Here is a 12,578-nt window from a genome sequence, read left to right as displayed (position 1 = left end):
TATTATCTTCTGGTAGACTGAAAAGATGTAAACAAAACACCTACATCACCAGCACTCCAGGAGAAGAAAGGGAGCCCCCTCAATGGCTATAGGGTGGGTCTCTCTACCCCATTTGGCAGTCCTCAGGACAGATTCTGCCAACAACATTATTAGTAGACTAAACATCTTTGTGGAGAAACTTTCTCTCTCTGTCTCTCTCTGTCTCTCTCTGTCTCTCTCTGTCTCTGTCTCTGTCTCTGTCTCTGTCTCTCTCTGTCTCTCTGTCTCTCTGTCTCTGTCTCTCTGTCTCTGTCTCTCTGTCTCTCTGTCTCTGTCTCTCTCTGTCTCTCTCTGTCTCTCTCTGTCTCTCTCTCTCTCTCTCTCTCTCTCTCTCTCTCTCGCTCTCACTCTCTCTGTTTCATCCTATTGTCTGGGGAAGTCTTCAAAGATGACTATAGAATTGGCTGCTATCTCCCCATTGTCACCAGCAGTATTTAGCCATTTTCATCAAAATCAAAGCCAGAGCACCAGTGATTAAAGTCAAATTTAAATCTGGGAGCAAGTTATAAACTATTGGCCTGGGACTTTTAAAATTAGTGGTGACATCAAAGGAAACCAATGAGATGGGGGCAGGGAAGAGGCTGCAGTGGGACTTCTCTTCTGTGCCCTACATCTTATAAGACTTTTCAAATCAAGGTCAGGACAAATAATAACAATGACAAATAAGAAATATTGATGACTAAAAACTGATGTATTGAGAGATGAAGGTTTCATTCATTTTATTTTTACCCCATCAAATGTCCATGCCCACCCCATGAAGTATTTATTATTATTAATGTACTTTCTTAATCTTCATTTCACATATCAGGAAATGGTATTCAGAGAGATTAAGCCACTGACTAGAGCCACACAGCTCAAAATGAAAATAGTATGACCATAAGAATACTATCTGAAGCAGGTGCTGGTATTTCATGCTTGTAATCTTAGTTACTCAGGAGGCGAGTTCTGAGGATCATGGTTTACAGCCATGATCTCCAATTAACCATGAAAATGCCTGTAATGGAGTTGTTGCCCACGTTGTAGTGTGTTAGTTGTGAGTGAAAGAGGTAAGGGACACTGCCAAGGTCTTGAGTTCATGCTCTGGTACTAGCACCAAACAACAACAACGAAAACAGCTCATAACCTTCACCCATGAATATCTCCTACACACCAACAAAAACCTGGACCTGAAGGTGTGGCTCAATAGGTACAGCACTAGTCCCAAGCATATATATATATATATATATATATATATATATATATATATATATATATATATAATGTATCCACAAATATATACACATGCATGTATGTATGCATGCATGTGTATACGTTGATTGGGAGATATCAGGCCTGATAGCTCATGCAAATGAAAATTTTTGCATCATTCAGCCTGTAGATGGAGACTCAGAATATCTATACTGCAGCTAAGTGGCAGAATTTGAGTATCCTCAAATTCTGAAATTCATCAAATCATTGGATAAAGCCCATTCTATTTTGGAAACTTCATCATCTTTTTTTTTTGCTTTGCTTTGTTTTGTTTTTTGTTTTTTTTTGCCAGTCCTGGGGTGTGAACTCAGGGCCTGGGCACTGTCCATGAGCTACTTTTGCTCAAGGCCAGTGGTCTACCACTTGAACCACAGCGTCACTTCAAGTTTTGTTCATGTGGTTCTGAGAAATCAAACCCAGGGATTCATGCATGTTAGGCAAACACTCTAACACTGAGCCACATCCCAGCCTGTAATACATCTTATTACTCAAACTTTAAAATTATTTAAATTTATCTTTTTAAATTTACTATGTGATTAAAATGGTAATCACATCCAAAATATTTTCATAGCAACATTTTCCCTGTTTGACTAAAAGATTAATCACTTCATGATAGCACAACTAATGTGTTAAATTTCACAATCTCTAGCCACATGTTGTTGGCTCATGACTATAATTTAGGAAGGATAGAGCTGAGGAGTGAAACTTTTTGAAACTCATCTCCAATTAACTACCTCAGAAAACTGACATGGAATTAAGGTACAAGAGGCTGAGTGCTAGCCTTAAGCAAAAGATCTCTGGGATAGTGCCCAGGACCAGAGTTCAAGAAATAAGACTGGTATGTGCATGAGCATGAACTCACACATATGCACACATACACATACACACCATGACCATCATTATCACTAGAATATCATGACTCCAATCACAAGAGATCTGCAACAGTCAAATTGTGAGACAGGAAGTACAAAGGGGGGTTTCCTGAGACTGGGGAAAGAGATGGATGGATTTTGCTGTTTAATAAGTGCTGAATTTCAGGTTGGATTCTGAGAAAGTTCTAGAGGTTGGTATCAATGACGGTGCATGAAAATGTGAATGTACTTAAAACCACTGAAGTGTACAATTATATGAAACATTTAATGCTATTTTTTCCCAGGGAGAGAGAATAGATAACATTTAAGCCAGAGACGGCCTGGACAAGAAAAGATGGCAGGAGGTGAGGCTCCTTATAAAGGTCACTGGTTCAGTTTCCCACCCATAAATATCTGCTTTGGGCCATTTGTGCTGGGCTTATGCCAGGTTGGAGCAAAGGCAGTGAGTGCTACTTGTAACTGGCACTATATCATTTGAGCCACATCTGTTCTTCTGGTCCTTTGTAAGTTAATTGGAGATAAAACTTTCAGATTTAGCTGCCTGGGCTGGCTTTGAACTTCAATCCTCAGATTTCAGCCTTAATGTACTACCTTAAAAACATTATTTGAACTTGCTCTTTATTGTTGTTGGTTTTTGTTGTCAGGCTTGAACTTGGGTCACAGGCGCTGTACCTGAGTTCTTCTGCTTACGGCTAGCATTCTACTGGTTTGAATTACTAGACTACTTTTGATTTTATGGTGATTAATTAGAAATAAACTATCACAGACATTACTGCTCAGACTGGCCTTGAACCTTGATCCTCTGATCTTAGCTTCTTTAGTAGTTAGGATTTCAGGTGTGAGCCAATTACACCTTGCTGGGAACTTGCTCCTTTATGAAGGAAGGGGCTCTGATTATCTCCATTTTCCAGATATAGAAACAGAGGCAAACAAATTGAAATGACTTGTATATGATGTCACAAGTTAGTAAATGCTGGACCTGGGTCTTTTCTCCTGGTCTTTCCAATTGCAAAACTTATACTCAAATAATACTCCATTAGTGTGAGGCCTTTGTTATGCCCTACCCTCACATTCCTGTAGCAAGGAATCAAAAATGCCTAAAGGTGTTATTAAGTACATGGCAGTCTAGTGATGAGAGTGACTGGGTTTGAGTCTCATCTTCATTATTGGAATTGGATTGAGATGTTTGTTTGCCCAGGATTTAAGTTTTGTGATCTTGGCCCTAGCGAATCATTGGTTCTGTTCCAGTGTCCTGGTCTGTAAGATTAAGATAATGATTACTATCTCATAGGTTTATTACCAAGTTCACAAAGCAAAAGGGGGGTTGGTGCCTAGCATATAGCTCTTTATTTCATTGAATTAAGATTGTAGCCTATGTCTGTGTGTGCAGTTCAGTTGTAAAGCTATACTTCTTTAACATGGTGTGGAGGAGGAAGGTTGTGAAGGGAGAGGAGGAAGAAAGAAGAAGAAGGGAGAAGAAGGGGTGGAATGTGGCCAGGCAACAGCAGCTCAAGCCTGTAATCCTAGCTACTTTGGAGGCTGATTTGTGGATGGTGGGTAAGCCCAGCATGGGCAGGGAAGTCTATGAGACTCTTAAGTCTAATAAAGTACTCATAAAAACCATTGATTACTGAAATGAATAAATATATCAGACAATACAAAAAGAGATACTATAAATTATTTATCCTTAATCTAAATGAAAGGACGTGGCTTTTGGGGCTTTTTCCTTGGGTTGAAACTTAGCCTTGTGCTTTCCAAGAAAGTTCTGTGCCTCTTAGAATCAAACCTCTGGCCCTATATTAATGTGGGAAAATTGAAGCGGTAAAAAGACATGGTTTGCAGGCAGCTTTGATCCTCTATTCTAAATGGTGGCTTTTGGACCTATAGCTTGGGTAAGTAAAGCTTTATAGATATATTTTAGCCTTATGAAAATGTTTCTGTATCACCAAATGCCTGTCCAAGGTATACTTCTCCATTTTGATTTAGCAGATTGCTTTTTTTTTGGGGGGGAGTGGTTATAGTTTGTTAAATGTTTGGTAGAAAAATGGTTAAAACCCCCAAATTAGGGCTGGTTCTGGGGCTTGAAAACTGGGCCTGGGCACTATCCCTCAGTTCTTCAACTAATGGTTGAAGAACTTGAACCATAGCGCTACATCCAGTTTTCTAGTGGTTTATTGACATAAGAGTTTCATGGACTTTCCTGCCTGGGCTGGCTTTGAACTAAGATCCTCAGATCTCAGCCTCCGGAGTAATGAAGATTATAGGTGTGAGCTAGTGGTGCCTGGCTCAGATTGTTTTTAAGTTTGTACCTTTAGGATTGTGACTCTGTATCACATAAAATTAACATTATCTATTAGTAAATAGATTCTTTGTATAATTATATTTACAAGTGGCACTTGGTGATCCAAATATTAAGTACCATGCCCAAGTAGTAAGTACCTGGATGAAGTTTAGTTTTTCTGATACACCTTGGGGAGACTAGTGGTTTAAAATTTTCCTTAGTGAAATAGGTAAGGAACAATTTTCCAATGTCTGTTTAGTATGATAAACATGATTTTCTAGGCCTGGTAACACTTACCGTTTTTCAAAACTCATAGCAATTATATAGTCCTTACCCTATATCCTGATTCCCTACTCTGATTTGTCAGCCCTGTCCAATACTTTTGGATGTAGTCCTCTTTTCTATCATTCTAATTCTCATCTCTATCATTATATGTGTGTCAGGTTTGCATGTTGCCCTAATTGTCTGGACATAAATCTATTTCTCCTACTCTTTTACTCCATTGAGATATTCTTTAGGTACAAAAAGGTTTTTTTTTTTCCTTATTGAAAATATGTCTGGCCAGGTGCTGGCAGCTCACGCCTATAAACCTAGCTACTCAGGAGGCTGAGATATAAGGATCACAATTCAAAGCCAGCAGGAAAGTCCGTGAGACTCTCTTATCCAAATAACCACCAGAAAACTGGAAGTGGTTCAATGGTTCAAATGTTAGAGCATTAGCCTTGAGCTGATGTGCTTATGGACAGTTCCCAGGATGAGTTCAAGTCCCACAACTGACTGAAAGGAAAAAGATAATATGTCTAACAGGACATTTAAAATATTTTCTGGAAACTTTTTTTATGGCTATCTGGGAAGTATTTGTTTGTTTGTTTGTTTGTTTGAATTTTCAAGCCACTACTTAATGAACATTATATTACTATTGGGCAACCCAGTATTTTAATTTTGTTTAAGTGATGGGTCCTGAACTCTTGGCCTGGCCACTATCCCTTAGCTTTTTAGCTCAAGGCTAATTATCTACCACTTGAGCCACAGCTCCACTTCTGGAATTTTCTGCATATTTGGTGCTGAGGAATAAAACACAGGGTCTCATGCCTACAAGCCAAGAACTCTACCACTGAGCTCCTACCTTCTCAGCCCACTATTTTAATTTTTATAGGCTGGAGGGTTGCTTCATTTGGTTTTGATTTTGCACATAACTGTGTTTGAAATCAGGGTCTTACACTTACCTTGCTTCCTTAGCTGGCAGTCTACCACTTTAATCACAGCTCAAGCCCTGCTGTGCTTTGAACCACCATTCTCCAGATCTCAGCCTTCTAAATCACTAGGATTATAGGCCTTAGCCAGCAGTGCGTATATAAATTTTGTTTTCAACACTGTGTCATGTAAGCCTGATATGGGTAGCTCACATCTATATACCTAGCTGATCATGAGACTGAGATATGAAGCCAGCCCCAAGCAGGAAACTTTCTGACACTCTAATCCCCCACAAACTACTCAGAAAATGCAGGAAGTGGAACTGTGTCTCAAGTGATAGGGTGCTAGCCTTGAGCTGAACAAGCACAGGGACAGCACCCGACCACTGATGGACCCCAGGCCCAGCCCAGGGAAGGAGAAGGGAAGAAGGATGTTATATACTAAAATGTGATTCTCACAGTAAACTGTAAACTCTTCTTCCCAAACACTCATGCCTAGTCTTCCTGTTTCTCTTTCTTAGAAGCCACACTATTACAGGTTTCTAGTGTCTTACAAGAGGCATATTCATTTGCAATATTATGTATTTATTATGTATTTTTTGTTTTATATTGAATTCCCTTTGGAACTTTAAAATTGCTTCTATAAATTATAATATAGGTGTAAATTATTTCCCTTATTGAAAATTGATTTTTTTGAAATGCATAGGATACAATCTCTTTGTCATGGGTCCCAGTGTATACTAAGGAACATTCTTGACCTTGAAATTATTTGGTTGCTTATTTGTTGCATCATTTAAACATATGTTGAATTTGGGGGTTTTAACCATTTTTCTACCAAACATTTAACAAACTAAAAATTATGTTTCCTAATTGGATTTTGTTTTGGTCTTTTGGGATGTTTTGGCTTTCAGGGTACTAGTAGGCTTAAATTCAACATGAAGCTCTTGCTTAGAATTTTTACTCGAGGCTTTCTTTGTACCATTTCAATAGCATCTCCACTGCTGGCTTTTTGCTAGTTCATTGAAGATAAGAATCTTCAGGATTTTTTTGCATGGGTTGGCATCAAATTTAGATTCTTAGATCTCAGCCTCTTAAGCAGCTAAAATTACAAGAGTTAGCTGAACCCTGGCTATATTCAGCTATCGCTGAAATCAAACAAGTATTTCTGTTGGAGTCAAGAAGGGCACAGTATTCTGAAGCAATTGTGTATGATTATGTATTTGAAATGATCATATAGGAAAATACAGCTATGTAAGTGTGTATATATGTATGTATATATGTATTTGTTGTTTTAAATGTGCAGAGGTGAATTAGGATTCATGTGTTGATCTTGAGGAAAGATTTCACCTAGAGCTCTTCACAGACAGGGCTACCCTGTACAGAATGCTTGAGACTAAAGGTTAGGTAAATACAGTCAGCATCCCAACCACATGTTTCCCTGCTTAACACATGCATATCCTGTAGCGTTATGATGGCTACTTTAATGTGTGTGAGCAAATGCTGGGGCTTGAATTTGCGGCTTGGATGATGTCCTTTAGCTATGTTACTCAAGGCTAGTACTCTGCCATTTAGACCACAGCTTAACTTTCTGTGTTTTACTGGTTAATTGTGGAGGTAGCAGTCTCATGAACTTCTTTACACAAGTTGGCTTTGAACTGGGATCCTCAGATCTCAGTCTTCTGATTACAGAGCCTAGCCAACAGTGCCAAGTTTTTAATCATTACTTTTACAACCTACATACTCATACACATCTCTCACATCAAAAACACTCACTGTTCACTCTAACTGACAAGATGCAAGGAAAGATGGTTAAGCAGATATGTTAGATAATGGGCTTCTAGCCCCATTAACATCCTTCTGGTCCGTTTTTACCCTTCAAGGAGGGAATACATATTTCCTCTTTCATTCTGCTTTTTTCTAGAAGTCAGTAAAATGTTTCTGATACACTTTTCAAATATTATCTCAAAAACACAAGATAATATGTGAATACATTTCAAATTATTTTGGGGGCAGGGGTCTTGTGTGTCTGGAGCTTCAGCGGGAAGAGGATGTCAAGCTGGGCTGCAGGCACAGAGCTGATATTTTCTGTCTGCTGGTTGCAGAGAGGAAGGTTTCCTTCCTGGGCAGGTTTGAACCCATATTCTCTGATCTCAGGCTTTGAAGTAGCTAGGATTACAGGCATGAGCCACCAAAGCCCAGCTCATTTTACATGACTTGCTTTTCATTTTTTCCTTTTTATTTCTGAAAGTTCAAACAGGTGGCCTGGTTGTGTGTCATTGTAAAATATTTTGTATAATGCCTCTTTTCCTCTGGCTTTTTTGAAATTCATTTTGTCAGTGCTTGGTGAACAAAATTGATCTAAGGCCAGTAGCATTTTCCTTCTGAGATGTGAGGTACCTTCCTACAAATACTTATCATTTTGGAAAAGAAAGCAGGATGTTTCTGTTAAATCCTACTTCATGAGAAAGCATTATAGTTAGAAGGTATTATGTTCACACTTCAGTATAGTCCCTATTTTATAACCTTACATTACAATATTGGGTGAAAGAATGATGACTGCTGGATTAGTTTGATAATTATTCTCTAGGTTTTACTCCTTAAGGATCATTAACTCAAAAGAGGATTAAATACATTCAGACAATAATAGAAGATAATTTATTGGATGTGGGAAGATGATCAGAATTCTCATGATTCCTACAAAGATTTCTTCCAATTTTCGGTGGTAGACTGGTATGCTAACTGTGAGGAGACAGTGGTGATGCTGGAGCTTTGAAAAGTGGCTATGAAGCAGGATTTCGGAGGAGAGCATTTGGTAGAGATATCATTTCCAAGGGTTGTGAACTAGAACCCCAAATCATGAGGAATCATAGTCACATTTTGTTTGTTCATGCCTATCCTGGACTTGAATCAGAACCTTGGAAATGTCCCTGACTTTTTTTGCTCGTCTAGTTCTCTACTACTTGAACCACAATTCCACTTTAAGATTTTGGGTGTTTAATTGTAGATCCAGTCTCATGGAATTTCCTGTTTGGGCTGGCTTCAAATCTGATCCTCAGATATCAGCCTCCTGAGTAAGTGGGATTCCAGGTGTGAGCCACCATAACTTGGCTAGAATCACATTTGAAAAATGTTCTCTAGGTTTTTCTGATATGTGTGGCTAGCATTTGAACACTTTGGCTACAGTGGGTTAAGTCACAATTAGAATAAAATCAATTGTCTCTCCGTGTAACCTGTAGCATACAGTACTGATCTAATTCATTCCTGTCTTCACCTCTGTTCTATTTCTTCCACATTGTACCATTCTTTTTGTGCTTTGTGAGCTTTAGCATGTCAGTGCTGTTTACCTTTTGTGAAGCCAGTCAGGTTCTTCCCCTAATTGGGGCTTTACTTGCTGTTCTCACTGCCTGGAAAACCTGCTCCTCGATAATTACATGGATGGTGCCCCTGCTTTCAGGTCAAATGTCTCCTCCTCAGGGATGTCTCCTCTCATTCCCACTGTGAAGTTGTTCCCACCTCATCATCAACGTCATGCCTCTGATTTATAGAAATTATCATTGTGATTTCTGGTTTTCTTCTACAGTGTGAAAGCTGCATAGAGGAAGATGCACTCACTTCTGTCTCTCCAAAGACAGCAGTAGTCCCTGGTCTTTAGATCACAGGAGAATTGTGTGGAATTGAGCCTGCTTCAGATCTGCTAATCTTAGAATCCAGTCAGGACAGCTCATCAAGCTGTAGTCTGGTAGCTACCTGTCATTTCCTCTCATTCTTTTTGCCTCTCCGGTTACCTGAGTCCACCTTAGGGCAAGATCAGTGGGTGACACGTATTTGCTGCCATGAGAAAGATGGCTGTGACATCATAGAATGGTCTGGGCTGATAATTTGGCTTAGTGGTTAGACTGCTTGTCTACCATGCATAAAACCCTAGGTTAGATTCTTCAGAAGCACATATACAGAAAAAGCCAAAAGGGTCACCGTAGCTGAAGTGGTAGAGAGCTAGCCTTGAGCAGAAGAAGCACAATGCCCACACACTTGGTTCAAGTCCCAAGTCTGGAAAAATAAAAAGTAATATATGGCCATTGTTTTTTGAAGTTGTGGGGGGGGATCCACACCCACGCCCTCAGGTGGCATCCAAGACAGTGAGTGGGCTTCCATACCCAGGAATCCTACCTACACAGGAGGCTGAAATCTGAGGATCAAGTTGAAGCCAATAGCTCAGCAACCAAACCATCACGTACTCCCTCATGTGTTCAGACTCATTGAAGGGGTTTACATTCTCTCTCTCTCTCTCTCTCTCTCTCTCTCTCTCTCTCTCTCTCTCTCTCTCTCTCTCTCTCTCTCTCTCTCTCTCTCTCTCTCTCTCTCTCCTCTCTCTCTATTTTTCCTTCTTTATTTCTTTGTTTGTTTCTTTCCTTCCTCCTTCCTTCCTTCCTCCTTTCTTTTCTTTCCTCCCTCCCTCCTTACTTCTCTCCTGCTCTCTTCTTTCTTTCTTTCTTTCTTTCTTTCTTGCTTGCTTGCTTGCTTGCTTGCTTGCTTGCTTGCTTGCTTGTTTGCTTGCTTGCTTGCTTTCTTGCTTTCTCTTATTTTGTTGGTCATGCGGCCTAAACTCTGAAATCTGCGCCTGGGCACTCTCCCTCAGCTCTTCAGCTGAAAGATAGTGCTCTACCATTTGAGCCACAGCACCACATCTGGCTTTTTCCTGCTTATGTGTTGATGAATAATCGAACTCAGGGCCTCGTGCATGCAAGACAATCACTCTACCCCTAAGCTACCTTCCAAGCCCTCATTTTATTTTAAAAATTAAGAAAATTCAAAATGTACCTTTAATGATTTTTCATTCAATTTATGAAATCATAGTATATGTTCTTTAAGCTGTTTTAAAATGTATTTATTGTAAAAATATTGTACAGAAGGGTTACAGGTACATGAGTAAAGTAATGAGTACATTTCCTAGCAAGCATTGTCATCTCCTCCTTTCTTTCTTGCCTACTATACCTTCCCTGCCCACCTTTCCAACTCCTCCCCCCCACCCCCCGCCAATGTCGTAAAGTTTGTTTTCAACATAGTGTGTTTTACATCTCATTGTCATATTGGGTTAAACTGCATCCTTATTTAAGTATTTTGTTATTTCCCTTCTCATTCTCAAATTGGAAAAATGTACATACAAGATGCAGTTCACCTGAAAAAAATACATTGAAAACAGGAGTAATACCCTGGAGGAAGAACATACCAGAGAAACAAAAAAAAAAATCACATAGTATATTATGAATACGGTAAAAACAATCGCAAGGAAGAAAAAAAAAACACTTGAGTTCCTGTCTTGGGGTTCATTTCCTTATCATCAACTTATATAGTTATATGTACATTGCTTTTGTTTTTTTCTGCTTGTCCTTGACATATACTAGTTATTGAAAAAAGGGAAACTATAAGACCAAAGTTTTGGGGGGCCTGGCCTACTTCACTTTATCTATCTATCTATCTATCTATCTATCTATCTATCTATCTATCTATCTATCTATCTATCTATCTATCTATCTATCTATCTATCTATCTGTATGTATGTATTCTAACTCTTTCTATTTCCTAAAAAGTGGGTGATGTAATTCTGGTGGGGGAATAGAATTCCATTGTGTGTGTGTGTGTGTGTGTGTGTGTGTGTGTGTGTGTGTATCACATTTTCTTGATGCATTCATCTACCGAAGGACATTTGAGTTGGTTCCATATCTTAGCTACGGTAAATAATGCTGCAATAAACATAGTTGTGCTGGTAGCTTTAATATAGCCTGGTTTGTGATCAGTTGAGTAAATGCCCAAAAGTGGAATTGCTGGATCATAGGGAAGCTCTATGTAGAGTCATTTGACGAATATTCATATTGCTTTCAAAAGTGTTTGAACAAGTTTACACTCCCACCAACAATGCAGTAGAGTTCCTTTTTGACCACATCCCCTCCAGCATCTCTTATTGTTAGATTTCTTGATTATAGCCATTCGAACTAGGGTGAGGTGGAATCTCAATGTTGTCTTGATTTGCATTTCTTTTATAGCTAGAGAAGTTGAGCATTTCTTCATGTATTGGCCATTCCTATTCCCTTTTCAGAGAACTTTCTCTTTAAGTCTTTAGCCCACTTATTTATCGGGCAGATGTTTGTTTGAGGATTTGTTTTTTGGGGATACAATTTTTTGAGTTCTAAGTATATTTTAGATATGAGACCCTTATCCATTGTATTGCTAGTGAAGATCTTCTCCCAGTTCTTGGGCTTTCTATTGATCTTGCTAGCGATGTCCTTTGCCAAGCAGAAGCTCTACAGTTTCATGCAATCTAATTTGTCCAACCTTTCTCTGATTTGATGCGTTTCTGGGTCTTTATTAAGAAACTTTCGGCCTGTGCCAAGGAGCCCTAGAGTTTTTACTCTTGCTTCCTGTAATGTTTTCAAGGTATCTGCTTTGATTCCAAGGTCTTTGATCCATTTAGAGTTGATTCTAGAGCAATGTGCTATATAAGGATCAAGTCTTCATTTTCTACAGGTGTGACTTAGTATACGTTTTATGTCATTGTCCATTTCTCTATAGCCCTCCACAAGTTTATATGTATTTGTAGCTTGGGAAGGGAAATAAGATTTAAATCAGGACAGTAGGAGGCTATGGTTTATATGGCCCATTTGAGGCTCTTTTGCAAGGAATGTTACTTTTTTTCCATCTGATGTCCTACAGATAGCAATCTTGGTACAGGAATTGAGTAGACTGTCATAGGATAGGAAGCTTGGACTGATTTCTCCCTACTTTCCCCTGGGGACAAAGAGGGTGAAGTAGCCATGGGCATGAATCTGTGGGGGGTTTCAATTTTTTTCTATTGACTGTATTTCTAATTACTGTTGCCACAGGCCAATGTGTGAAATGATTTTTCATTTCCTACTTTAGCTGTAACTACATTTTTTTCATTTCAAAATT

The sequence above is a fragment of the Dipodomys merriami genome, unplaced genomic scaffold (assembly GCF_024711535.1).
Source record: "Dipodomys merriami isolate MVZ:Mamm:240054 unplaced genomic scaffold, mDipMer1.0.p SCAF_292, whole genome shotgun sequence".
Taxonomy (NCBI): domain Eukaryota; kingdom Metazoa; phylum Chordata; class Mammalia; order Rodentia; family Heteromyidae; genus Dipodomys; species Dipodomys merriami.
This window is presented reverse-complemented; position numbering follows the sequence as displayed.